The 26,659-nt window shown below is 49.1% G+C and overlaps 1 protein-coding gene across 1 annotated transcript in view; it reads left to right on the top strand.

Moving 5' to 3' along the window:
* Positions 1-26,659, top strand: part of ZFHX3 (zinc finger homeobox 3) — a gene marked incomplete at both ends in the record, with an annotated part of 173,783 nt that overhangs the window by 40,534 nt on the left and 106,590 nt on the right. The window lies entirely within an intron of this gene.

Raw genomic sequence — 26,659 nt, 5'->3', positions numbered from 1 at the left:
CAAGGCTCCCCCTTATATTTATTTTCCCACAGTGAGTTATCAGCCCCAGGTCCACTTACCAAGCAGTCCACCTGTCCTTCCTGCCAGCATATTGCACACTAAATTCCCATTTGGGTCTGGCCTTAGATTTTCCTTCTCTTGTTTCATTGATTTGCCTTGACTTGGGCCTGTATCCAGCTGTCTTAATTATTTTAGTCTGGTACTGCCCAGTATTACAGTAAAATGACTTTTGTCAGTCATCTTTTTATTTGTTGTTGTTATTATTATTATTATTATTATTATTATTATTATTATTATATATTGGTGGTACTGGGGTTCCTGGAAGCCCTTCTACCTCCAGGCTACACTCCCAGACCTATTTTATACTTTTTTATTTAGAAACAGGGTCTCTGAAGCCAGCGAGGCTGGCTCCGAACCAGCGCGATCCTCCTGTCTCCGCCTCCCAAGCGCGGGGATTACAAGCGTGCGCCACCACGCCCGGCCTCCAGTCATCTTTTTAAAAAGATTTGAATTTCACCTGTTTACTCCCCTAGGTGACTTTCGTCGACTTTGTTGGGTTGACGGACATGGCTTAGGTGTCTGTTCAAATCTATTGGAAACGTTGGACAAGAAAGGTCTAATGAGATATTTGACTGCATTTTCCTTCAGGTTGACTTTGATCAGCGATCAGAATTCTTGGGCCAGCGTCCCTGAGTACAAAGACGCCTTGCCACGCTATAATCAGACCTTCCTATTTCTAGATTGCTCACAAGGAACAAGAGACAAAATCAAATACCATTCATTTTCAGTCCCTACCAGTTCGGGAGTTATCATAGCAGGAGTCAACTTGCTTGGGAAAAAAACGGAAGGAGACCAAGAATTAGGGGGAAAAAAGGATTTAGTCTCTCATTCTGCACTTGGTGATCTTACATTTGCTTCTAGGATTTACTGCTCTTTTTAAAGTGCTTACCAACATCTGCTTCATGATGTTTGAATTTTTGCCACGTATATTTTCATCCATAATTTCCAGGTTGTAATATTATTTAAAATCAGAAAAAAATGTGCCTCTCTTCCACGCTACTTAATTTTTTCTTGGATTGAATGAGACGTTGAAAATGCAGGGAAAAGAACACATTGAAATGTTAAGCAATTGCCTAATTCTTAGAAGAGGGCATAGAACTGTGCCTGACACATAGTAAAGACCCAAATAGTCACATCTACTAATAATCTATTTTCTCACTTTATACAATATTTATGCACAATGAGTCTCTTTATATGCATCGAGTATTCTTTATCTGATATGCATGGGATTTTTTTCTGAATATTTGCATATATGTATTGTAGTCTTTTGGGGGATGGTATCCAAGTCTACACATGAAATGTTTTCTTTCAGCTCTACTTTATGTGTTTAGCCTGACTGATTTTGTACAGCATTTTTAGCGCACTTGTGTTTTGACGGCAACCTGTGATACGAGGTCAGGTACGGAATTTTCTACTTGTGATAGGTCAGGCCAGTACTTAAAAAGTTTCAGAGGTTGGAGCATTTGGGATCTCTGCTTTTTTAATTAGGGATGCTCAACTTGATTACAACTTTAAGATCCACCCTGAAGCCGGGCGCGGTGGCGCACGCTTGTAATCCCCGCGCTTGGGAGGCGGAGACAGGAGGATCGCGCAGGTTTGAAGCCAGCCGCGCTGGCATAAGAGACCCTGTTTCCCAAAATAAAAAAGTATAAAATAGGTCTGGGAGCGTAGCCCCTGAAGTTCCGTCTTGAGAGGAAGCATCTCTCCCTCCGTCTTGGGACCTAGCTCACTGGACCTGTTTGGACAGAAGCCAACTGTGTGGCTCCTGCACACTCACCTTGAGATGAGATCCAGGAGTCACCCCTTCTGTTTCTCGGTTTCTGTGCTTCTCGAGGCTCAGAAGAGGTCTACTCTGTGCCCAGCTACGGTGAAGGGGTCAGTGTGGCGTTAGAAGAACACGTACACCTTGTTTCTTCATTCATCTCATTTCACAGGCAAACTTTGCAGTTGAAACAATTGGGGAGCGCTGCCAGCGGGGTCCAGCGGGCAGGAACACGTGCCGGGTATCTGGAGAAGACTGTCTGGTGGGCTTCCAGGAAGGGGCCCCAGGGGCTTGGCTGCTTCCTGATATTTCTTCATCATCTTTCCTCGATGGCAGAGGATGGTCATAACGAAGAGTGTGGGGTCAAGTATCTTGGGCTACTTGGAGGGCAGTGGCGGCCATTACACAGACACTCCTGGTTCCTTTCCTGATTTCTTGAGGCGTTTCCTTTCCTTGTTTCTTTCAAATGTTAGACTATCAGCAGTTGAACATCTAGGATCGAACAAGGTCCTATTTATACATCTAGGTTGTAAATCTCTGGGGCCATGAGAAAGTCTCTCTCCTCTGTCTGGCCGTTGATCGCTTTCTCTGACCTCTGTCCATTATGCCTGTCTGCCACAGCAAACTCTCAGGCCAGTAGAAGTCCATGTCATTAGTGAAGACAGTCCCAGGTTTGTCTCCGTAACAAATGGACTAGATATCAGTGAGCATAATGGTCCATTGGCTTCAAGCATCCCCCACACCTCAGGTATTCCTTATTTTTTACCACTCTGTAACGGAGACTGTCTTCCATGGGAGCCCCACAGAGCATCTTGGTTTTGAGGGATCTCCTCTTTGCTCTGCACTGTTGAAATTGGTCACGCCACTTTGGGAATGTCATAGTGCAGCCCCATTTTGACTGCTCTGCAATTCCGGAGTTGTATGGCAGGCTGCAGGATGACAGAGAGGTCTGCAGGCGGCGTGGTCTCTAGAGCGAGGCAGCCCAAGTTCGATTTCTGCCTCTGTCTCTTCATGGCTGTAACTAAGCAAGTGACTCTTCGTGTGACGTTTCCTTGCCTGTAGTTTGGAGTGCGTTGGATTGTGGTAATGTGACATCGCGGCTCCAGGCTGTCATGAGGATTAAATGAGTTAATATTTACAAGTTTGCAGGACCCAAGCTGGTGTATCATGAGGGCTTGGTGGCTCTGACACATATTCAAAGCAAAAACAGGCCAGGAGCCGGGCGTAGTGGCGCACGCTTGTAATCCCCGCGCTTGGGAGGCAGAGACAGGAGGATCGCGCAGGTTCGAAGCCAGCCGTGCGCACTGGCTTAGGAGACCCTGTTTCCAAATAAAAATGTAAAAATAGGTCTGGGAGTGTAGCCCGGAGGTAGAAGGGCTTCCAGGCACCCCAGTACCACCAAAAAAAAAAAAAAAAACCAAAAAAACAAAAAAAACAGGCCAGGCGTGGTGGCGCATGTTCAGAATCCCAGTACTTGGGAGACTGAGACAGGAGGATCTCGCAGGTTACTGAGGCTCTTAGCAACTTAGTGAGACCCTGTTTCCAAACAGACAATGAAATAGGTCTGGGAGTGTAGCCCAGAGGCAGAAGCCCTTGAGCTCCATCCCCAGTCCCACAAAACAAAACAAGTGAACGCTGGCTTTCTAGGTAGACCTTTCCCTTAGACACATCTGTTTGCATAAAGAGACGTTTGTTTCTTTTACAAGATATTTTTATTTTTGTTGAACAACATAATAACCAGAAGGTGGAATTCATCTTCTTTCCCCCCAGAGCCTGGGCTGGACTTAGTGACTCATTTTCTAATGAATAAAGTATGGAAAAAGGAAAAACTAACTAGCCAGTGGAGAAAGCTGGCAGAGGCCACCTCAACCAAGTGATCAGAGTTAACATCACCAGTGACGAGTCATATTGATGTCACCGACCCTGTGATACGATGTGATGTGACGGGAAGGTGCTTCCCCTCCTTAGTAGTTTTTTCCCCAAAATTCATAACCTCAGTCTCATTGGGATAAAGCATCAGACACGTGCCAGGGGAGCGACTCTGCAGATCCCTGACTGGCCCTCTTCAAAAGTATCCAGGTTTTCGGGCATGGGGATGCACGCCGGTAGTCCCAGTACTCAGGAGGCTGAGACAGGAGGATGCCAGGTTGGCAGCCAACCTCAGCAACTTAATGAGGCCATCTGCAACTTAGCGAGACCCTGTTTCGAAATAAAAGAATAAAAGAGGGTTGGAGGTTTAGCTCAGAGGCAGAATGCCCCTGGGTTCCATCCTCAGTACAGGGGTCGGGGGAGGTAGGAGTGTCCAGGGCTTGGGAATCAGGGAAAGATGCAGGGCCTGGCACAGGTTGGAGATGGTGAGGGAGACATGACAAATGAGTGTCATGTGAGGCCCTCATTCAGATCTGGAAACAGAAAAAAGGACTCGAGTGGACAGGTTGGTGGCAGCTGGGTGATACCTATTGCTTAATAATAAAAGGGCACCGATCTTAACTTCCTACTTTGAAGGAATGTCCCAAACATTCAGATGTTAACACTAGAAGAAGCCCTGTGCAGGGCATAGGAAACCCTGACCTATGTTTGCCCCTGTTCTATAAACTAAACTGATTTCAGACTGAAAAGCTAACAACCGTCAAACAGAATCCAATGGCGCGTGTTTGCTTTAAAAACTGTTTGGTCGCCGGGCGTGGTGGCGCACACTTGTAATCCCAGTGCTTGGGAGGCTGAGACAGGAGGATCGCGCAGGTTTGAAGCCAGCCTCAGCTACTTAGTGAGGCTCCCAGCAACTTAGTGAGACCCTGTTTCCAAATAAAATATAAAATAGGTCTGGGAGTATAGCCCGGAGGTAGAAAGCCCCTAGGTTCCACCCCCAGTATCACCAAATACATACATGCATACATACATACATACATACATACATACTAAAAACTGTTTGGTCAGTTTAGAACAGGAGGTAAAAAGTAGAAGTCCCCCAGCCAGGCGTGGTGGTGCACGCCTCCAACATCAGTACTGAGGAGGCTGAGACAGGAGGATCGCAGGTTCAAGGCCAGCCTCAGGAACTTAGTGAGGCCTTCTGCAACTTAGTGAGGTCCTGTTTCAAAATAAATAAATAAATAAATAAATAAATAAATAAATAAATAAATAAATAAATATGACTGAGGGTGGAGCTCAGAGGTAGAGAGCCTCTGAGTTCAATCCCCAGCACCGCACAAAAAAAGTGTAGGCTCTTACGGTTACCTCTGAAGGGCGGCAGCTCTTAAGTATTGATCTTGGTCCTGGACTTCTCAGCACACATAAACATTTTTATTAAACAGCTTTCTTTCTTTCTTTCTTTCTTTCTTTCTTTCTTTCTTTCTTTCTTTCTTTCTTTCTTTCTTTCTTTCATTTTTCTACTTCTATTTCAGTTACACACCTTCGACGTGATGTGACGGGAAGGTACTTCCCTCCCTAGTAGTTTTCCCTCCAAAATTCATAACCTCAGCCGGGCGGCATGGTGGCGCACGCTTGTAATCCCAGCCCTTGGGAGGCTGAGACAGGAGGACCGCACAGGTTCAAAGCCAGCCTCAGCTGCTCAGTGAGGCGCTCAGCAACTTAGTGAGACCTGTTTCCAAATAAAGTATAAAAATTAGGTCTGGGAGTATAGCCTGGTAGTAGAAAAGCCCCTGGCTTCCATGCTCAGTACCCCTCCCCCCCACACACACAAATTCATAACCTCAGCCTCAAACCTTTAAATGAATAGTGCGATGACTCTTTTTAAGGTTTCTTTATAGACACATTCTGGCTCTCCTTTAAGATATGTTTGAAGTGTTTGTGTAGCTTCTGCTTCCTTTTATTCCCCACTTAGGCTTCTAACCCCTCCAGGTCCCGTTTATATTGCCTCTGCCCTTGCCAGTCTTTCTAAAGCCTCCCAAATTAGCATCATCTGAGAATTTAATTAACTCGCTGTTTACTAACCCTCTCCTTTCAAGATAATTAATGAGGATGTCAAGTGACACTGGGCCTTACACGGCTCGCAGCGGTACCTGAGCAGGCACCTAGCGGCGCAGAGCCCCCGGCGGCCGGGCCTCCTCCTTGCCCACCCTTCAGCCATCGGGGCCACACCCGGGGGCAGCTTCCAGTACCAGTCATTTGCTGAAAACCCAGCTCTCCCGCCTCGTCTTTTACCCACTCATTTTCTGCTTTGTTAATTAAAAAGCCTCATTTTACTTAGAGTGGGATGCTTATTTTTTTGTGCGCTATTCCCTAGACAGAGTCTATATTACCGGGCTTGAAATTAAACTAGCTGAGAACAGACCGCTGTTACAATTCCCCTTTGTTTCTAGAAAAGAGACAGTGTAGCGTCTCCTGCAAACCCCCGTCCCTCCCCGAGCTCTCTGCTCAATCCAGGTTGACTAGCGGTTATCAGGGTGCAAAATTCAGCGCTGCCCAGTAGAACTTTCTGCCATGATGGCCGTGCCGTGTGTCTGGGCTGTCCCACGAGGTAGCCACCGGCCAGGTGTGGCTGCTGAGCACTTGAAATGTAACCCAGGACCTGAACTTGTCATTGTATTGGACCAAATTTAAGTTTAAACAGTCCCGAGTGTCTACTCTGCGGGCCAGCCGCGGTTGGCCATCTCTCACCTGGCTTGGGTGACCGTGACTGATCCGCAACCCCCGGCGGGGTCCATACTTTCCCCTGCAGCTATCTTCTCTCACCGAGAAGGTAAACTGTCCTCACCATCACAGCCAGCGAGCTGTAATTAGGAAGGTAAGTTTTCCGAAGGAAAAAAGATGTTACTTTCTAAATCCAAATGTAAATGACTTGGATTATCCGTGTCAGTGAGCGCTTCATTCATGCAGATAATTGAGAATTGACAGTGTCCTTTTCCCTCAATTACTTCCTGATCGTCCCATGTGCTACAGTGGGGGAAACACGGAGCTGTTTTTAAATAGCTATGTTAATGTCCTCATTAATTTTACCTTTTTCTACCAATTAACAAATATTAACTCCTGTGGCAGAATTAAGCTGGCTTCCCCCAGGCAGCCACGTTTGACTCCCATGCCGCCCGGGGCTGCGGAAGCTTAGTAGCTTGCCTTCTGTCTTGCAGTGCGCAGCTCACTCCAGTGCACGGTGGTGTTTTGGGGGGATCTTTGTCCTGGATAATTTACAGAATGACCAAAGGCTGAGCCTGGGGTCGACGTCTGCAACCCCTGCCCGTAGGCCTTGCTCTCCTTTATATATGGTGCAGCCCAGCGTTTGCAAGCCCAGCGGCCACAGGGGCCACCCAGGTATCACAAATGGGTGACATGCTAGGCCAGAGAGCACCCGTCCTGTCTTGTCTAAGTCCTTGTTGACAGGAGGGCATTAGAGACTCTTATTATCTATTAGTTTTTAGTGATAGTAGAGATGGAACCCAGGGTCATTCTACTTCCAAGCTATACCCCAGCCCTATTTTTTATTTTTGTTTTTGAAACAGGGTCTCAGTGAGTTGAAAACTGCCTCACTAAATAGCTGAGGCTGGCCGAGAACTGTGATCCTCCTGTGTCAGCCTCCCAAATGCTGGGATTACAAGCGTGCGCCACCACACATGACTTTTTTTTTTTTCCCCCCCTTTGAAGAGTCAGAAAATCTTGACTGCATGGGAAATGGGCATATTTTTTTGTTTTTTTGTTTTGGTGGTACTGGGGTTCCTGGAAGCCCTTCTCCCTCCGGGCTACACTCCCAGACTTTTTTTTTTTTTTTGAAACAGGGTCTCTTAAGCCAGCGAGGCTGGCTTCAAACCTGCTTGATCCTCCTGTCTCCACCTCCCAAGCGCGGGGATTACAAGCGTGCGCCACCACGCCTGGCAAAATGGGCAGATTTTTAAAAGATATTTATTAAGAAATTTTGAGCTGGGTGTGGTGGTGCACGCTTATAATCCCAGCATTCGGGAGGCTGAGACAGGAGGATCACAGTTCGCAGCCAGCCTCAGCTACTTAGTGAGACCTTTTGCAACTCAGTGAGACCTTGTTTCAAAATAAAGAATAAAAAATAGGGCCAGGTGTATAGCTTGGAAGTAGAATGCCCCTGGGTTCCACCCCTGGTATCATTAAAAAAAAAAAAAAAAGAAAATTTGAAAACATGAGTTATATCCATAGGGTTCCCAACCAATGCCAATTTGCCTTCACTAATTTAACTCTTTTCTGTTTTTGTTAACTGTGAAGAATGACATCTGGCTACTCCCATCCCCGCCCCCACCCCAGTTGTCACAAGGTTGTGGTGAGAACCCCAGTTTAACTATGGAGCAGCCAAACCCTTTGAAATTGATACAGGGCTCGAGACAGATCAGATGGTGCTATTGAGAAAGTGTTCAAATATATATATATATATATTTATATATATATATAAATATATATATATATATATATTTATATATATATATATTTTTTTTTCGGATCCCAGCCCTTCTGCCTGCTCGTTCCTGGATGCCAAGGTCTTTGTTGTTCTACTGCCCAGAAGTGTTTAGGAAATGAGATTGTGGTATGTAGGGAGATGCCCAGGGTCTCCCAGTTTCACACCTTGTACCTATACCCACCAGCTGTGTAAAAAATCCAGCTTGTTTTTCAGTTACTGGAGGGCCCCGAAGGCCACTACATTTTTGTGGTTGTTACTGATTCCTTCATTAGGTTAGATAAAAGTGGAGTCACTGACCACTGTTGTTACCCTCAGATGTATGAGCCTAACTCTGTTCGTGCAGTTTTATTCCAGTCAGTACTGTTGCAGCTATAATCTAAAGACTTGACCACATAACTTACAGAAGATTTTTCTTACAGTTTCGGGTTCAGTCTGTGTGAGGCCGGGGACCACAGATCTCAGGGCATGGCAGCGGGAAGTGGGGAGAAGGAAAAAGCACAGGGGCTGAGCTTCTCACATCATGGAGGCTAGAAGCCAGAAGGAGGAATCACATATAATTCCCTAGGCTGCACTCCCAGGAACTCACCTTCTCCAGCTAGCCATACCCTGCCAGCCTAGGCCATCACTCAGATAAATCAGTGGATTTATCCATGCTGAGATTACAGCCCTCATGACTCAACTCTGTCCGCCCTGAATATTAATAAATGAGCTCTTTGGGGAACATTTTATATCTGACATCTTGGTTGTGGAGCAAGAGAACAAGAGCCTCGTGAGATGGAGTGTTTGATGTGTGGACACAGATGTCATTGGGCTGCTCTGAAGTCACCTCATAATTCAGAGTTACATGCTTTTTTTTTTTTTATGGTACTGGGGATTGAACCCAGGAGCATATTACCTCCACGCTATACCCAGCCCTTTTTTAAAAATATTTTTTTAAAAGGGTCTCACTAGGTTGCTGAGAATCTCGCTATGTTGCTAAGGCTGTGGTTGAAGCTGCAATCCTCTTATCTTAGCCTCCCAAGTACTGGGATTACAGGAGTGCTCTACCACATCCCGCTCAGAGTTAAATGAATCTTGATTTTTCAGTTTAAAACAGCTCACTTTTATGTGATGTTTTCTTTGTGTGTGTCTGCCTCGGGGCTATACCTCCAGACATATTGTACTTTTTATTTTGAAACAGGGTCTCACTGAATTGTGGAGGACCTCACTAAGTTGCTGAGGCTGGCCCTGAACCTGCAATCCTCGTCTCGGCCTCTCAAGTACCGCGATTACAAGTGTTCGCCACCATGGCTTTATATGATGTTTTCAAGACTGGCTCTTACTGAGTTTTGAAAGTTGTGAGAAGTTGAGTGTTGTGGTCCATGCCTGTAATCCAAGTACTAGGGCGGCTGAAACAGGAGGATCACAGGTTTGAGGATAGCTTTAGCACCTTAGGGAGACCCTGCTTCAAAACAAAAAAATGAATGGGGCTGGGGGCTTAGCCCAGAGGTAGAAAACCCCTGCGTTAATCCTTAGTAATACAAACACGCGCGCACACACACACACACACACACACACACACACACACAGTTCTGAGAAACTTATTTTGCTTAACAAAATGTGTGTGTGTGTGTGTGTGTGTGTGTGTGTGTGTGTGTGTCTGTGTGTCTGTGTTTCTCCCCTATTCATTGAGACCAGGCATGTGGATGATTGGGTTAAGTTTTCAGTTTTATATCAGGTATTAGCATCTTACCAACAGAGGGGGAATTATTTTCTTTGATGGGGAAACACTGTGGATTAAACCCAGGGATGCTCTACCCAGACCTACATACCCAGCCTTTGTTGTTTCTATTTGTTTTGAGATAGGCCCTCCCTAGGTGGCCCTGGATGGCCTCAAAGTTGGCGATCCTCCTGAGTCACTGGGATTATAGATGGGCACCACCGCCCGGCTCAGCCACTTGTATTTATTTATTTATTTATTTATTTATTTATTTATTTATTTATTTATTGTGGTACTGGGGGTGGAACTCAGGGGCTTTTCTACCTCCAGGCTATACTCTAAGACCTTTTTTAAAAAATACTTTATTTGGAAATAGAGTCTTACTAAGTTGCTGAAAGCCTCACTAAGCAGCTGAGGCTGGCTTTGAACCTGTGCAACCCTCCTGTCTCAGCCTCCCAAGCACTGGGATTACATGTGCCACCATGCCTGGCTAAGCCACTTGCTTTTGTAAATAAAGTTTTATTGCAACATAGGCACGCCTATTCTCTTTCTATCCATCGCGGCTCTTCTGCTATGCTGGCAGAGCTGCGTAGCCGTGACAGAGACAGTTCAGCCCTTAGCACCTAAGATATTTGCGGAGAAAGTTGGCCGAGCCCTATTCTAGAGAGATGCGGTTCTGAGAAGCTGTGTCTTAATGAATTCTGGGGAAGCTGTGGACTGAGACATTATCCTCCCCGCACCGTCTTTAAAAATGGCAATCGTTGTCAGCTTGGCTGGCTCTGGTTTATTTCTGTGATCTGAAGAATTTGCTTATTAGATGTTGAATGCAATGACCCTGGTTTCATGGTAACTAACCCTGCCTCGGCCCCTCGCTAATGTACTGCTAGTCATTTTATTCAGGAGACTGAGTAGCTTTCAACGTTTCTGTGGGAAGGACACTGCTCATTAGCGGATGTGTGTAGCTTCAGTTTAGTGAAAATCTGAATGCTTTCTCAACCTGAAACAGTGGGCATTATTCTAAATGTTAAGTAATATAGCTCTCTACAGAGACAAAGTGCTTCCCAGTCTTTATTAGCTAGGCTCCATCACCATTCCTCGTGAGAATGCCACACAGTGGGTCCTGAGTGTTACCACCCGGATTTCAGTGCTGAAGCGGGGATGGAAGGGCGACTCGCTGAAGGTCACGTAGTAACAAAGGCCACTGGGGATTTGTGTCACCTCCTGAGTCATGTTGGCGCTGGGAAATGCGGCTGGCACCAGCGGGACTGACACCCAGAGGCGAGCCGGCCCTCCTAGCGGGCTCTTCCCCAGCAAAACCAGTGATTTCATTAGCAAGGTAAGTGGATGGGTGATGCAGGCATTGATCCCTCTTGGTGGAGGCCCAGGACCCCAGCGCAGTAGAACGGCAGGCAGGGCTCTCCAAGTCTCTTGAACCGGTCATCACCACCCAAGAGCTGGCTTCTTCTAAATTGGCTTCAGCATTTAGAAAAGACCTGCACATCAGTCTGCTCATGAGCCCCAGGGCCCCTCGCGGGTGGCAGCACTACCCCCCAACCCCCTTTTGTAGTGGCACTTGGGGTGGAATCCAGGGGCTTTTCTACCTCTGGGCTATATACTCCCAGACCTAATATATATATATATATATATATTTTTTTTTTGGAAACAGGCTCTCACTAAGTTGCTGAGAGCCTCACTCAGTAGCTGAGGCTGGCTTCGAGCTTGTGTGATCCTCCTGTCTCAGCCTCCCCAGTGCTGGGATTACAAGCGTGTGCTATCACACCCGGCCTCCCCCCCCTTTTTTTAGTCGAGGAGATGACATAGTGCCAGAGTCCCCCCTCCTCTGCATGGCCTCTAGCTCCCAGCCCTCAGTTCTTGCTGTGGAATGACCTGGTTCATGGGCGTCAAGCAAGAGCAGGAGGGCATGCTGTCCCTGCCTTCAGGAACCTTCCGGTCTCCACGGGGAAAATGTTAAATATGAGAAGTCCACGGTCAGCCCTCGGGGCAGCCGTCGAGAAGGCGTGGTGCTCCCTCGCTAGAGGAAGACTCTGAGTTCAAAGGAGACAGCCTCCTTGCGGGCAGGGCAGGGCGGGAGGTGGATGCTTAGAAGGGAGGGTGGGGTTTGGATGAACTTGAATGGAAGTATACACAGGAATGGCATGAGCATGCATGTGTGCACACATATACACACACACACATGCGCACAGACATGCGTGCAGTGGACCACTGAGGACGCAGTCCATGCGGCTGGCCGGAGGCAACGTGGTTCCGGAAGCCATGAGCCCGGAGGCCGCCGTGGGGACCTTTCTCACGTACACAGAGAGAATGATGACAATTTTTCAAGAAGATGGATGCTCTCGCTTGCTCTTGTGGGAGACGACATTGTGGGGGGACAGGAAGCAGGGACACTGACAGACAACCAGGGAATGAGCAAGTCAAGGCTGGAAGGGTGACTGCTTAGAAATCCAGGTGCTGCCAGCAGCCGGGGCTGGCTGCTCGTTCCCCTGGCCTTGTGTTTTTATAACCCCGAAAGGTCACTGAAAGTTTTGTGTTCTGAGACTTAGGCCTTTTACTCATGAAAAGGCCCGCGCGGTTAGCACTCACAGAGCAGGCTACCAACCTGAGATTTCAGAAGACGTCACCTGCCAGTGGGGCGGTGAGCAGTGGCTGTCTGAATACCATCACTCAGGAAGGTGTGCAGCCGGGTGTGTGTCCCTCTGCTGTGTCCCTGCAGGGTGGAGGTCACCGATGTGTGTAACCTGTGCCGTAGCTTCCTGGTGCTTTACAGCTGGCGGGATTCAGCAGTCCTCTCTCTGGTCCTGCCCTTCACCCAAACTCCTCTGCTCTTCCCTAATCCCCCCCCCATTTTGCTCAAGTACATTTTTTTTTTAACCCCAGTTTCTAGGTTTTCTAGGCGCAGTTTTCCAAAACTCGAATTTCACGGCAGTGAATTGCTCATGGTGCTCCTGCAGGTTTTGTGAACCAACACCTGTCGAGAGTGGAACGGGTGGTCCCCAGCCCTCCGCTCCGGCCGGTCATCTGTGGCGGCTTCTTTTTGGCTCATCACTGCTTCTTGGCCTGGTGGAATAGCAGACTTGAGAGTCTTAAGGAGAGGATATTCCCATCGCCGTGGACTAGCTGATGAAAAGCCTCTCCGCATTTTGCCATTGAAAATTAAGTTTATTCAAAGCCAGCTTCGGCAATTCAGCAAGACTCTGAGCAACTTAGGAAGACCCTGTTCCTAGATACAAAGAATAAGGCTGGGGCTGTAGCTCAGGGGTAGAATGCCCCTGGGTTCAATCCCCAGAATGACACAGACACACAAAAAAATCAAGGTTTGATTTTTTTTTTTTTTTTTTTTGCAGAACTAGGGGTTGAACCCAGGGGCATTCCACCTCCAGACTACACCCCAGCCCTATTTTTTATTCTTTATTTTGAGACAGGGTCTCACTAAATAGCAGAGGGCCTCACAAAGTAGCTGAGGCTGGCTGAGAACCGCGATCCTTCTGTCTCAGCCTCCCAAGTACTGGGATTACAAGCGTGCGCCACCAAGCCCAGCTTAAAAATGAAGTGTAGCCAGGCACGGTGGCGCACCCGAGCTTGGGAGGCAGAGACATGCTTTGTCCCATTCCGTGTGGGGGTTCAGAGCAGAAGCAGGGCAGGCTTTGCACCAGGCTGCTCGGATGTCCCCGAGGAGGGACCTCTGGCAGGGTCGCCCAGCTAGGCAGAGGGCTAGGAGGCACGAGCTGGGATGGCTGGGGCACATCTCTGCATTCAGCTCCAGAGCCCTGGGGGGGCTGGGATCGGAGCATAGGAAGCCAGTCCTTCAAGGACGTGGGCGTCAAGACAACGGTAGTTCTCCTGACAGAGGAGGACAGGAAATTTGGGAAGAAAAAAGTATAGTCCTCCCCATCCTGACGGTCAGAGCTAGAGGTAGCGAGGTGTTGGCCTGCACCTGCCTGTGTGGTCCTGTCATTCAGGGGTCTGAGCGTGTTCACAACCCTCCTCTAGCTTTGGTAGGCCTTTCGTTTTTAGCACCAAAATATGCACCAAGTTATTTTTACCGCCAAGGTGTGGTGGACCCCGCCAGAGGTAATCCCCCAGGAGGCGTCGCCCGCTCTTCTGCCGTATGCAGTCTCCACGTCCTAGGTATTTTGTGTACCCAAGTCTTGCAGGTACTTGTCAGTAGTAAAAGAGCAGCCAGGCCCAGCGGAGCACGCCTGTAATCTCAGTACTTGGGTGGCTGAGACAAGAGGATTGAGGACACCTAAGCAATGTAGTGAGACCCTCAGCTACTCAGCAAGACCCTGTTTGAATTTTTTTTTTATATATATATAAAGGGACGAAAGAGACCCAGCTATACCACTCCTTGGTGTCTTCCTAAAAGAACAAAAGTAAGAGCACTGTAGCAGTACAGGCACACCCATGTTTACAGCAGCACAATCCACAATGGCCTGATTATGGGACCAAACTAGGTGTCGTCAGCAGATAACTGGATAAAGAAAATGAGGTGAATGCACACAGTGGGGTCTTAGCGAGCCATAGAGAAGAACAAGAGTATGTCATTTGCACAAAAATGGATGGAACTAGAAGAATGTCACGCGAGATCGGCCAGTCTCAGAAAGTCAAGGGCTGTGTGTTTTCTCGCCTACGTGAACGCTAGAGAGAAAATAGTAAATAAAAGGGACTTCAGGTAAGTGAGCAGAGAGAGAGGCCGGGAGACTAGCGGAAGGCGAAACAGAAGGGAGGTGACGAGGAGGTTACAGCAGGCTCAGTGGAGGCGGCAGTTCAGATAATGCTGTTTCCTTATATATCCCACGGACATATATAGGGCGGGGACTCTCCAAGTACCGTGTGCATGTATGTTTGTATTTATTTTTTTATTTTTTGTTGGCATTGGGGACTGAACCCCGGTGCATTTTTACCACTGAGCTGTAGCCTCAGCCTCTTTCTTTCTTTCCTGAAACAGGGTCTCACTAAGTTGCTGAGAGTTTTGCTCAGCTGCTAAGGTGATCCTCCTGTTTCAACCTGTCAGGTATTGGGATTATAGTCACTACCAGGCCACCTCATTTCTATCACATTGAACTTCACTATGATATATAATTACAAGGTATCAATATATATTATCTTTAAAAAGGGCTGAAGGAGCTGGGCGTGGTGGCGCACGCTTGTAATCCCAGCATTCGGGAGGCTGAGACCGGAGGATCGCGGTTCGCGGACAGCCTCAGCTACTTAGTGAGGCCCTCTGCAACTCAGTGAGACCCGGTTTCAAAATAAAGAATAAAAAATAGGGCAGGGGGTGTGGCTCAGAGGTCAAATGCCCCTGGGTTCCCTCCCCGGACCCGCAAAATAAATAAATGAATAAAAAATTAAAAAAATAAAAAAGGCTGGTGGTGTAGCTTGGAGGTAGGACGCACCTGGGTTCAATCCCCAGTACCCTTGCCCCATAGTAAAAGAGTATAGAGATATTAAGACCTAGATAAAGAATATGACTAGGTCTGTGGAAGAAATAGAAAGAAAGAATATCAACAGCCACGGAGTGGACCTCTGGCTGGATGACGTTTGGGCTGATTTGGAGGGGAGGGAAGGGAATGTGATGCGATCCACATACTAAAAAAAATTGAATTGTCACTAAATGCAGCCATTTGTAGTAATTACCTCCTGTCATAAACTCTTATTTAAATAAACAGTGAATATTAGCACAAAATTTATTCTCTCAGTCTCACACTGTCCCGTCAGCCGAGAGCCCGGCACAGAAGGCATTTTAGGAAGGTTCAGAGGAGCGGTTTGTGGTGGGCGCTGGCAGGGTCACCTTGTGCGAGGAGCACCCCGAGGCCAGGAGACAGTTTTAGGTCAGGCATGATGGGGAAGGGCTTCCAGGCGGAGGTACCGGTACCTTAACCAACCTTGTGGATGTCACAATGGTCCCTGAGCAGGAAAAGACGCTAAAAACAGGATGATCAGAGTTGGCGGGTCCGGTGGGAACTGCCCGGAGTCTAATTTCTTGGGGAGGGTGGGAGGGAAGGGGTTTGGACTAGATTAGGTAGGTCTTAAAAGGCAAGCTGAAGACCTAGACAAAACATGAGGAGGGGGGCGATTTCTCGTTTCTGGGGTGTAGCCGAGGTCGAGGGCCGGCTTGCTTGCAGCCCTGTGTGGTACCCGAGCCTGGGCAGGCCGCCAGCGGGGTCTCTGCTTGGTAGAGGGGTCTCATCCTCGTAGCTGAATATTTTTTCCCTTTCTTTTAGTCTGCTGGTCCCCCGGACTTTTAAAAAGACCCGACTGCCCTCTTTTAACTTCATTCACAAAGGTGGGACCTTTAATGTGCGAAATCCAGTCGTATGTATGACCCACCCCGTGATTTTTCCCCCAATTAATAAAATGGAGTTTTGACACAGGTCTTTATATCCTTTGGGTTTTATTACTCTCAGAGGCCTTGTGTTCTGGAGCAGGCAGGTGGCGGAGTGGCTGGAACCAGTAGTTACTCCTCTGAGCCCACTCTCAGCGCCAAGACGGTTTCCTGGAGAGACCTTGGGCTCAGGACGATGTTTAAGTGAGGGGGGCGAAACACCAGTTGGCCAAGTCTAACTACTAGAAGGTCACCCCTACTGGAGCCCGCCTTGCCTGGCCCACCTCTAGGACAGCCGCCACCACGTGGTCTTGCATCGGAATCCCCTGCAGGGCTCCGTGGACCCACGCTTCTGCCCCCCCTCCCCCGAGCCTCTACGGACTCAGACAGGCCCAAGACTTTGCGTGTCTTGTGTCTCCTGGAAGTGCTGAGGTGGCTGGTTCCAGGTGACCCTGTGAGGACCTCTGCTGAAAGCTAGGCATCCCAAGAGAGGAGGGACTGCTGGATTCTCGGCAGATCCTCCCTTCAGCGTGGCTCTGTCTCGAGGACCCCCACCCATCACAGGAGGAGCAAACAGGAAGATGCATAGTGGCCTTCAAGCAGGGGACAGTGGCTCTCCAGACTCCCGGGGGCCTCCCTTGTCATCTCTGGGAGCAGCCAGCCCCTACAGTACTTGTGCAGCCTGCAGGACGCCAGGCCTGAGCAATGGCTTTTAGGCTCATGCCTCTCCATCTGCTCTTCTGCAGGGAGAGGTCTTAGAAACTCGGACCTTAGCCTCCAGGAATGGTTCACATCTACCTTCCCTCCCCAGCCTACCTGTGTGACGGTCACACTTTATGTTCACCCTTCCTTGTCCTTCACTCTAGCTGGTTGGTGCTGAGGCCCTTTCGTGAGAGACCTCTCTGACCCCTTTGTAACTTGGAAATGGAGTCGAGGCCACCACGGTGCTTGAGGGGAACCAGCAGACACCCAGAGCTCTCCCAGCCCAAGGGATGCTCCAGGTCTTTGAGCGCATGCCCATTGGAATGATTAATTGATGGCCTCCACTCTGCTGGACAATTAAGAGAACAGGACAAGGAGGGAAAAGTCTTCAGTTAGACCTAATTTGGCACCATATTGTTTTCTGTTAATCTATTTGGTTTTCTGTCCGTCTGTCCCAAGGGATGGGTGCCTTGCTGCTTGCTGAAGCATGCATAACTAATGTCCTCATTAAAGGCTGATCTGTTTATCAGGGCCAGGCGAGGAAGCCAGCCTGCCAAACCCAGGCACAAGCTGGGGGCTGTTACCTCCCTCTGGGCCTGAGCCCCACCTCATTAAGCTGGTCCAGGCTATTGATTGGGAGCCTGTGTTTGGAAGAGTCTTACTTACTCCATGCATTATCTTGACAGATTGATCAGACCTGATTGAGAACCTCTTAAAGGAACGAACAGCTGTAATGGGAAAGTTGGACTCTGTCATCCGTTAGGATGATTCTGGGAGCAAGAAGAACAAGGCTGACATCTTGGAGCAATTGTATTTACAATTAACATGGCTGAAAACGATTGCCTCTATTGATCCCCCTTCCTGCAATTACAGCCCCATTGTTTACATTCCAGCACTTCAGTTATAAAAAGGAAATTCAATAATTATTGCATTATTTAAAGTAAAAGTGCCACAGAGTTTGCTGGCTGCGCTTGCTGGTTGATTTAACGTTCAGTAAAATCCATGCTGAGCTCTCCATCTTGAGGCTGAACAATATCGGCTTTTAATGAGACTTAAAAAGAGGGGGAAGAAGAACAAAACTCAGTGCTCAGGGTGTTTGTCTGGGTTATTTATGGGGGGGGCAAAAGCAGAGCGGAGAAACCAGCTCTCTCACCGTCCACAAAACCAAGTCCCTCTTGCCATGAAGCTGCCACGTCCCGGCCCCTTGGCTCAGACCTGGCTCTGCGTCCTCAACAAAGCGGGGTTCTCTTTCTCACTGTGTTGGTCCCCCATTCCCTTTCTACAAGTGTAACTCTCCCCTTGAACCTTTAGTAAAACCCAAGGAATTTAAGAAAAAATAGCAAAAGGTTGGCAGCGGCCACAATGATCGCCACCAACGGGCGTTTGTTCAGAGGGAACTTCCTTTCCCTGCCTGTCACTTGGCCATTTTTTTTTTAATTTCAAGAGAGAAATGAAATCAAACTTAAAAATCCAGCAGCTCTGGGGAGGAAGAAGTCAGCTGTGTGGGTGCCCACGCCACCTCCCCCAGTCCCTGTCACACTGGCGGCTCCTATCCTCTCTCATAAAGAAATCTAGGAGGGTATTTGTCGGCACGTGGGCACTCGGAGAGCCCTTGGGGTCTGAGCACCAAGTTCACACTCAGCAGCCGCCGCCGGAAAGTTCAAGAGCGTGGGAGGAATCTTAAAGACCCTTTCATTTCCCCCTCCTTGCATTCAGTGGAAAGTCTTCCACGGGCTCCATTCCAGCGAGACATGTGGACAGGTGCGCCCAGCGGGCTGCAGCGAGAGGGAGGCAGGCGTGACGCTACGCTTTGCCATCTAGAGTCACGCTTCCCGCCGCAGCCCCGGGACATTGTAGGCTGCAGGTGCGAAAGGGGAGAAGAAGATGAATAGCGCCAATTCTGACTTTTATGAAGTATCTGGAGCAGGCCAGTAGCGGGCAGCTGCTTCCGTGCGACTTTTTCATTAAGGAGGTGAATTCCTGCACGCCTGCATCGCATGATTTATCTGGCGCACTTTGCTAGAATCTGAAATACTCTTTGGGAAAAGACAAGTGTAGAGATTTTAGGTCTTGGAAAAATTGTCCTCCCTTACGGAGGAGCGTTTCTGCAGAGTGTGACTTGGGTCTCTGCTCCCTGGCAGTTGTTGTCCATGCTACAGCAGCAAGAGCATCATCTGGGGCATGCAAGTTATTGGTCTCCGCCCAGAGATACTTAATCAGAAACCCCTACAAGGGGCCTGGCCATCTCTGGTGTGGCAACCCCAGGAGCTTCTCACTTCTCAGGCACGCTCACGGTGGAGAATCACTGAGCTAGAACACCGATCACGTCATTAACCACCAGCCCCATGGAATGGTGCCCACCTGTTAGGATGGCGAAGCATGATCCAGGCCCACGGTACCAGGACCGTGGCAGTGACAAATATTTGGGCAATCCTTCACATCTTGTGAAAGATTTTCATGTATATTTTTCTTGTGTGGTTTCAAAAATAACCTCCAAGGAAGACTGAGCAAGTATAAATATTTCCCTTTTGCAGGTGAGGTAGTGCACCTGTTTAGACCACCAGGAAGCTGGTGTCTCTGTCTCTCTCTCTGTGTCTCTCTCTGTGTCTCTGTCTCTGTCTCTGTCTCTCTCTCTCTCTCTCTCTCCCACCCCCCCACACACATGGATTAGCATGGGGTTGGAGATAAAAATAAATAAATAAGCAAATCCTTCAGGATGGATTTGGGGGTCAGGGAAACCTCTGCCAGCTATGTCAGCTGACTTTTTCTTACCTCCCTGGTCTTACCTGAGATGTTGGCAGATGGGGTTGAATTTCATTATATTGGCACCACGAGGGGCAAAGAGATCCAGTGTGAATGAATAGGGTTTGGTGACATGGGCTGGTCTTGGGGTTTGGATCCTGGCTCTGCCTATACCAGTGGTAAGAGTTTGGGTGAGTTGCTTAAGATAAAAATCCAGTGCCTTTTAAGAGGAAGAAGAGGGCCCATGTGTGCTTAGCACCTCCTGTTCATGTCCTAATTTCCATGTATCACAGTTTTTTTGATGTCAACCATGGGGTTCCACTTTGGGATCTGGGAAGGGATGGGGGTGGTAAGGAAGGAAGATGTCAAGTAGGTACATTTAGTAGATATTTGTTTTTATTCCTAGTCCCAAAGGTTAACTAGTTGTAAAGATAATGAAAATGGTCATAATAGCCCCACTCATTATAAAGGCTAGCCGTGTGTCAGGTTCACCGTGTTGAGCATTTTATGGGACTTACTCCATCTAGTCTTCCTGGCGGTGGTGTGAAGAGGTTCTGTTACTGTTCAGTTTGGCACAGAAAAAAATTGGGGCCCAGCAGTGTCTATGACTCTGCCCAGTATAGCACGGCCAGTGGATTCGGAGCCAGGGCTTCGTACCAGGCTGCATTAATCTGGAGTGTACTTAAGCCTCCAGTATTGACAGCAGTTTGATATGGAGCGAAATCGACACACACTAAGGTCACATGTCAATAGTGGTGTGTCCCCCCTTTTGTTGGTGCTGGGGATGGAACCCAGGGGCATTCTAACTCTGAGCTACACGTACATCAGCCCTTTTAAATTTTGAAACAGGGCCTCTAAGTTGCTGGGGGCTCTCTAAGTTGTAGAGGCTGGCTTTGAACTTGAGATCCTCCAGTCCCAGCCTCCCAAGCATTGGGATTGCAGGCGCGCAGCATCACGCCCTGCCGTGGCCCCTGCTTTTGTGCAAGGAGTTATGTTGGCGAGGGCTGGAGAAGAAGTACATCTCAGTGGATAGAGAACATCACTGTTATCTGTGTACTGTCCCAGTGAAGGCAATAATTCTCAGATCCCAGGAGCTTTAGGTGGCTTCTGGAGAGTGGCCAGTCCACTGTCACCCCGTGGGGCCCAACTCCATGGCCCAAGTACTCTCCATTGGCTTCTGGGCTTGGTAGATGCCCTTTGGACTATTCCGGAAACCAGCCCTCACAGCGACGTCATGACAGTGGCCCCTTCTGAGGAGCCCTGTGTGTCTGATCACCTCCCTCTCCACGTGTAAACAAGGACTCCACGCTCCCTTCTGGGGTAGTTTTCCTGACAGAGGGACGTGAAATCTACCATGCTAAAGTGCCAGCATTCCCCGAGGGTCCACATTTGTATTTCTCCAGAAGAGATTTGGCGCCAGGGCAGGTACAGCCTGGCGAGTTTCTGCTTTGGCTGTTGCGTTCCCTCTAGGATTGGCTCTATAGCTGAGGGCCACCAAGAGGGAGATTCTCGAGTCAGGCAATGTCATTCGTGTAGGGGAAAGTCACAGGACTGAGAAGTCCAGCTCTGGCCCTGGAGCTCACATGTTGGGAGTGAACAAGCAGGGCTCGTTCCCGGACAGGAGGAGCCTGGCCTAGAAACCAGAAAATAGGGCAGAGCCACCCAAATGGATTGATCTGGGGAGCGTTTTTTTTTTTTTTTTTTTTTTTTTTTTTTTTTTTTTTGCTTCCTTTCGCTTTTTTTCCTTCTGCATTGTAGCCGGGGCTTCTATCTTCTGGTGTCTGCAGGGCTCCTATGGTGAAACAGGACTAAATTAGCATGTGCCAAGGACGAGGGCACCAGGAGATGAAAAGCCGAGATTAAATGGGAAATATGTATATATTTAGGTTGACCCTTCACGAATCTTTCCTAAAAAAATGTGACATTAAATCTGAAAGGAACCTCAACCTTACTGATTAAAAAAATTAACCGCCCTCCAACCCTGTTGCATCGCATCCAAAGGGATTCTTTTTTTAGGCATTCGAGGTGCATGCCCGGGCCCCTGGGAGCCTTGTGTTACAGAAGACCCGCTGGAGTTTGACAGCTGTGGGCTTGGAACCTAGTCCCAGGTCAAAAGGCCGTCTCCCGCACTCTGGGAAACCTTGAGGCCAATGCACAACCTCTCTGTGCTTTGGGCTCCTCCATGGCCATGAGCCAAACACCTCAGCGGGCCGTAGGAGAAGTTTAAGAAGTCTGAGTAGGTGCGTTATCCAGGGCAGCGGGCCCGCGGGCACACAGACCCCCACGCACATCTTCCTTGTCTCCTCTTACGATGCTGGGAGTTGGCAAGCCAAATTTGGGTCTTCCCCACTCCTTCTAACCAGCGTTGTTGGTGAGCTTGTACATCCTCTTCCCAACAAGAGAACCCGAAGCCTTTGGCATGCTCCAGGTAGATCTCTTTCCTTCCTCCATTGTGGGACCTCTGTCTTTATGGACTGAGGAGGGTAACGGGTCCCCACCTGCCTCTGTATTGGTTCCCTTCAGAGCATGACAAGTATCTCTGGCCTTTGAGGGATTGCTACACGGGGGTACTGCCTGGTGTCCTCTGCAGTAGCCCGTGTGCTCAGAGAGGTCCCTGGAAACCATCTTCCCCCATCAAAGAGCCCCGCCCTTTGCACTCCATCCCAGAATAGGGTTGCGTCCTGTCACCCTGAAGTGTGGCCAGAGAGTGGGCTTGGGCGTGTTTGCGGTAACAGTGTGACTCCCCAAGGAAGCGCCCTTTGTGAACCAAGGGCGCGCGTGCCTGTGCGTCATCAGAATGTACCCTGTCCATTGCTACTTTAAAGGGGAGGCCGTGACAAGAGCTGATCAATATTTTGCATTCCATGCATGAAGAACCAGATGTTAGAAGTTTCCTATTGCTGGGGAGGAGGCGGGAGCTGGGGCCCCTCCAGATTTATAGAAATCAATGTTCTCTGACAGAAGTTGGTTAGTTTTCCTGGGAAACAAGTAACAGGAACACATTTTTTTGATTTTCACGATGAATTATTTTCTAACAAGGGCCCTCTTTGACTTTCAGTATTTGGCTGGGGCGAACGCGCACCACATATTAATGGAGCAGAATCCCGCGAAGCGACGCTGCCCGGCCTCCGTTCCTTCCTTTCTTTTTTAATTATTAATTTGCTTTTTGCACTCGCTTCACAGGCCAGGCGCACTGGCAGGGGGGCCCCTGACTGCAGGGAGGGCTCTTCTTTTCTGGATTCTTCTCTCTGAAAGAGATCCAGAAGGGAAGCTACGGAGGATGTCGGTGGGACCTCAGCTGTTTCCGTGCCGTCAGCATAGGGGGCTCATCTCCCCACTCCCTGGGATGAGCACCTCAGGACATCAGACATGTTGAAAGATGGGCGCGAGGAGCAAGCAAAGCCCTCTGGCTGGCACAAGCAGGCCCCTCTTCCTCCCAGCGTCAGGCAGTGACCACCTAACACGTGTTACTCACCTTCCCGGTGGCTCCCCCTGAAGACAGGCTGGTCTCTGCTGCCCAGTGGTCCCTGGGAGAAGTAGGAGATTGTTGGGGTCTGGTGTCTGCCTCCACATGCAGATCAAACCGGGTCCTTATTTCCTTCCTATTGGCAATTCTCTGAGCTTTCGGGAGGTGAATCCTGTTGTCAAGCAGAGACATTTCTGTGCTTCTCCCATGCTGTACCCAGAGCCCAATCTTTTGCAGGCATATTTCATCTTTTATTTATTTTGTTCATCTGCAGGGTTGGGGGTAGAACCCGGGGTCTTGTACGTGCTAGGCAGAGGCTCTGCCCTGCCCCTGCACCCCCATCCCCAGCCAGAGAGATTGGAGGACAGTCAAAGAAAAATTCAGTGGGACCCAAGGCTACAAGAGAGGCTGGCTGGGCCGAGCAAGATTGGGTGGACCTTGGTTGTGTTTCTGAACCCTTCAGCTGGGTTGACCTTCCTTTCTCCGCCCACTGGTTGGTCCTCTGATTTTTCTGGAGTGAGCCAGGAGGCCCTTGTTGCTTTCAGGGGTCCCAGAGGAAAAAGTCTCACAGTGGCATTCCGGCCGAAGGGATGCCCACCTCCTCTCCTCTGACATGTTCTCTGGGTCAACCCTGTCGCTGCTTGTCTCCTGGTTAATTCCCTCGGGTTGAGCATAGTGTGTGTGTGTGTGTGTGTGTGTGTGTGTGTGTGTGTGTGTGTGTTTACACAGTGTTTTACATGTTGCCAACACTTAGAAGAAGCCCCAGCAAATGGGCTCCGGAGCCAGCCTTGTGTGGGTCCCCGGGGATGGCGTGCGGTGGTACACCAACCACAGCTGAAGTCCTTGTTTTGTTTCAGCTTTTAAACCCCACTCACAGAGAAGGGCAGGAAGGAATCACGAACCCAAATTAAATAAAGAAGAAAAAAGTAAAACAAAAAATTCGCCGCCCCTTCCTTTGACGGAAGAGCCGGGTGATAGAGGCGGAGCTTGGGGGAGTTGAGGATTTGTGTGGGGGGAAAATTTCGTGGCTGGCAAGGAGCGCAGGAACCCGAGAGGAGGAGGCTCTGCTGCTGAGTGCACCGCTGGGAGTTGTGCCTTGGTGGATTCTTCATATATTACAGTGAACTTAATTAAATACATTGTGATCCCAATTGAGGGTATTCTAATTAGCTGGGTCAGGAACAAATTATTCTCCCTCCTTCTCCAAATGAAAACATCTCCGCTCTTCTGTGGGGAAAGCGTGTCCTTGGCTGTCTGACTTGCCCCAGGAGTGGAAGCATCTTGCTTCTGCTTCTTGAGCCCCTGCCCTCCTGATGCTACACATAGGCAGGTTCCCAGAGCCGGTTTCTGGGGAGAGGCCGGCGCAGCTCAGGAGAGAGCGGGTCTGGCCAACAAGTCAAAGAATTGTCACTAGAATTGTCTGGGAATTACTGGAGGGGTCACAGAAGGACACAGAGGTCAGGGCCCTGCTGCTGGCCCTGGGCCCCTGTTTCCTCCAGCTTGGCCAGCCCAAGGAGTAACAAGAAACAGGACCAGGAATTGGCACATGAAGGAAAGCACCAGGAGACCCAGGCTGTAAGTGGAAGTTTGAGATGGGGTGAGACCATAGGAAACAGGTGTTTCTTAGCAACCCAGATGTAGTTTATTCTGGAGACTTTTCTGTTCTTCAGTGTCTCGCAGAATGAACTTGGAGTATAAAAGTAAGCTCATCTATTTGAGTTAAGCTTTGATGTTAAGTTGCTAAGAGAGGACCCTAAAAGTTCCCTCGTTTCCTCTGATTCTTTCCTCCTTGATTCCCGGTGCATAGCCATTTCCTTTCCACAATGGCTTTCAAATGACAGACCAGAAAAAATTGCGGCAATGTAAGAGACAGCAGCTAGCTGGAACGTGGTGGCGCACGCTTGTAATCCCAGTGCTTGGGAGCCTGAGACGGGAGGATCGCAGGTTTGTGGCCAGCCTCGGCTACTTAGTGAGGCCTCCTTTAACTTTGAGGGACCCTGTTTCAAAATAAAGAATAAAAGATAGGTCTGGGGTGTAGCTCAGAGGCAGAATGCCCCTGGGTTCCATCCCCCAAAAAGTAGCTTACCAGCGTGAGCTCAAGGGTAGAGTACTTCGGAAACATCTCCATCATATCAATTATTAATTTTTTAAGGCAATGTTTTTCAGCACGATATTCGTTTGGCTCGACATTTACACAACCCTATCATAACCCAAGAGCCCTTGGATTGGAGGACAAAAGACATTTGACATCTCAATTCCCATCCAGGTCTTTTTTAGCTATCATCTCCCTCTCGTCTGGCTTGGAGATCGGAAAGCCTAGCCATTTGGAATAGAACCTTCACCTCCACGTTAATCTGTTACATTTAGAACTTGGTGCCTTCTTGCAAGGGGACCCCGTTTCGCGGGGACGTCTTGGGGCCTGGGGAGCTCCGGCTTTGGAGATTCTGGCCCTTGACTTCACAGTGTATGTTTCTGCCCAAACCCCTCGGTGATGTGGTCTTGCTTTGGGCTCCATGCTTATTCTTCCTGCGAGCTTTTATTCTAATGAATCTAGTTCTTTTGGTCTCTGACTTCATACAGCAGCTCCTGGCTCTTACCCACGTGTGCCACCCCCAGTTCTGGGTCAGACCTTTGTTTCCAGGACTAAAGGAATGATGAAGATAAAGCATCCCCCACCACAAAAAAAAAAAAAAAAATCTGAGCTCAAATTTATTTAAGGAAAGTTAGCTTTTCATGGCCAGTTGTAATTTTTCTAGCATTTAGCTTCAGACACTCACTAGTTCTTCTTCCCCAGAAATGATTTCAGGGCGGTGGGGTTTTGTCTTGCCCCGCGCTCTGCACCTGAGTGTCAAATCGCCCACTCTGGGCGTCCGAGGGCTCGCTCTCCCTTGGTGCCCCCGAGGCCCTTTTTGTCCATAACTGCAGACCGATATTTCTCGGGGAGGACTTGAGCCGTCTGCAGGGTTGTTGGCCTCAGGCCATGCATCGGCTGTGGCGCCTAGCTGGTGCGTTCAGGCTTCCTCTTCCAGCAAGTGCAAACGTGCCTCTGGGGTTTGCGTGTGGACATAGGGTATGGACGTGCACGAGTTGTGACCGTCAGGGCAGCGCGCTTAGGTAGGAAGCGTGAAGTGCAGGACGCTTCAGGTGCTCAACAAGTCTTGCGAGGCCAACACCGCAGCAGAATCAGCACCGCGTGGGTGTCCATCGGACTTGTGCGGCAGCTCCTCAGGCCAGGCGTGGGGGTCTCGGGTGGGATCGGGGTGGCAAGGAGACCAGGGTAGGTCAGAGGGTCACAGGAGCACATTCAACACGTTACCTGAATTCCCTTCCCTAGAAGGATGCTGGGTGCCTGCCGGGAGGGAGGTCAGCCCCAGGTTCTGGCTCGTTCCCTTTCACCCGCCGGGTTGCCTTGGGTCAGCCACTGAAGCATCTTAGAATTGCTCCCCCTGCTTCACACATGCTCAGTAGAAAAACTCCCTCTTCCCTTCAAGGGGTCATTTGGAAGAAAGGAGGCG

Source organism: Muscardinus avellanarius (genome assembly GCF_963383645.1).
Source record: "Muscardinus avellanarius genome assembly, chromosome: 10".
Lineage (NCBI taxonomy): Eukaryota > Metazoa > Chordata > Mammalia > Rodentia > Gliridae > Muscardinus > Muscardinus avellanarius.
Note: the sequence above shows the minus strand (reverse complement) of the source record. Positions and strands in the feature narration are given on the sequence as shown.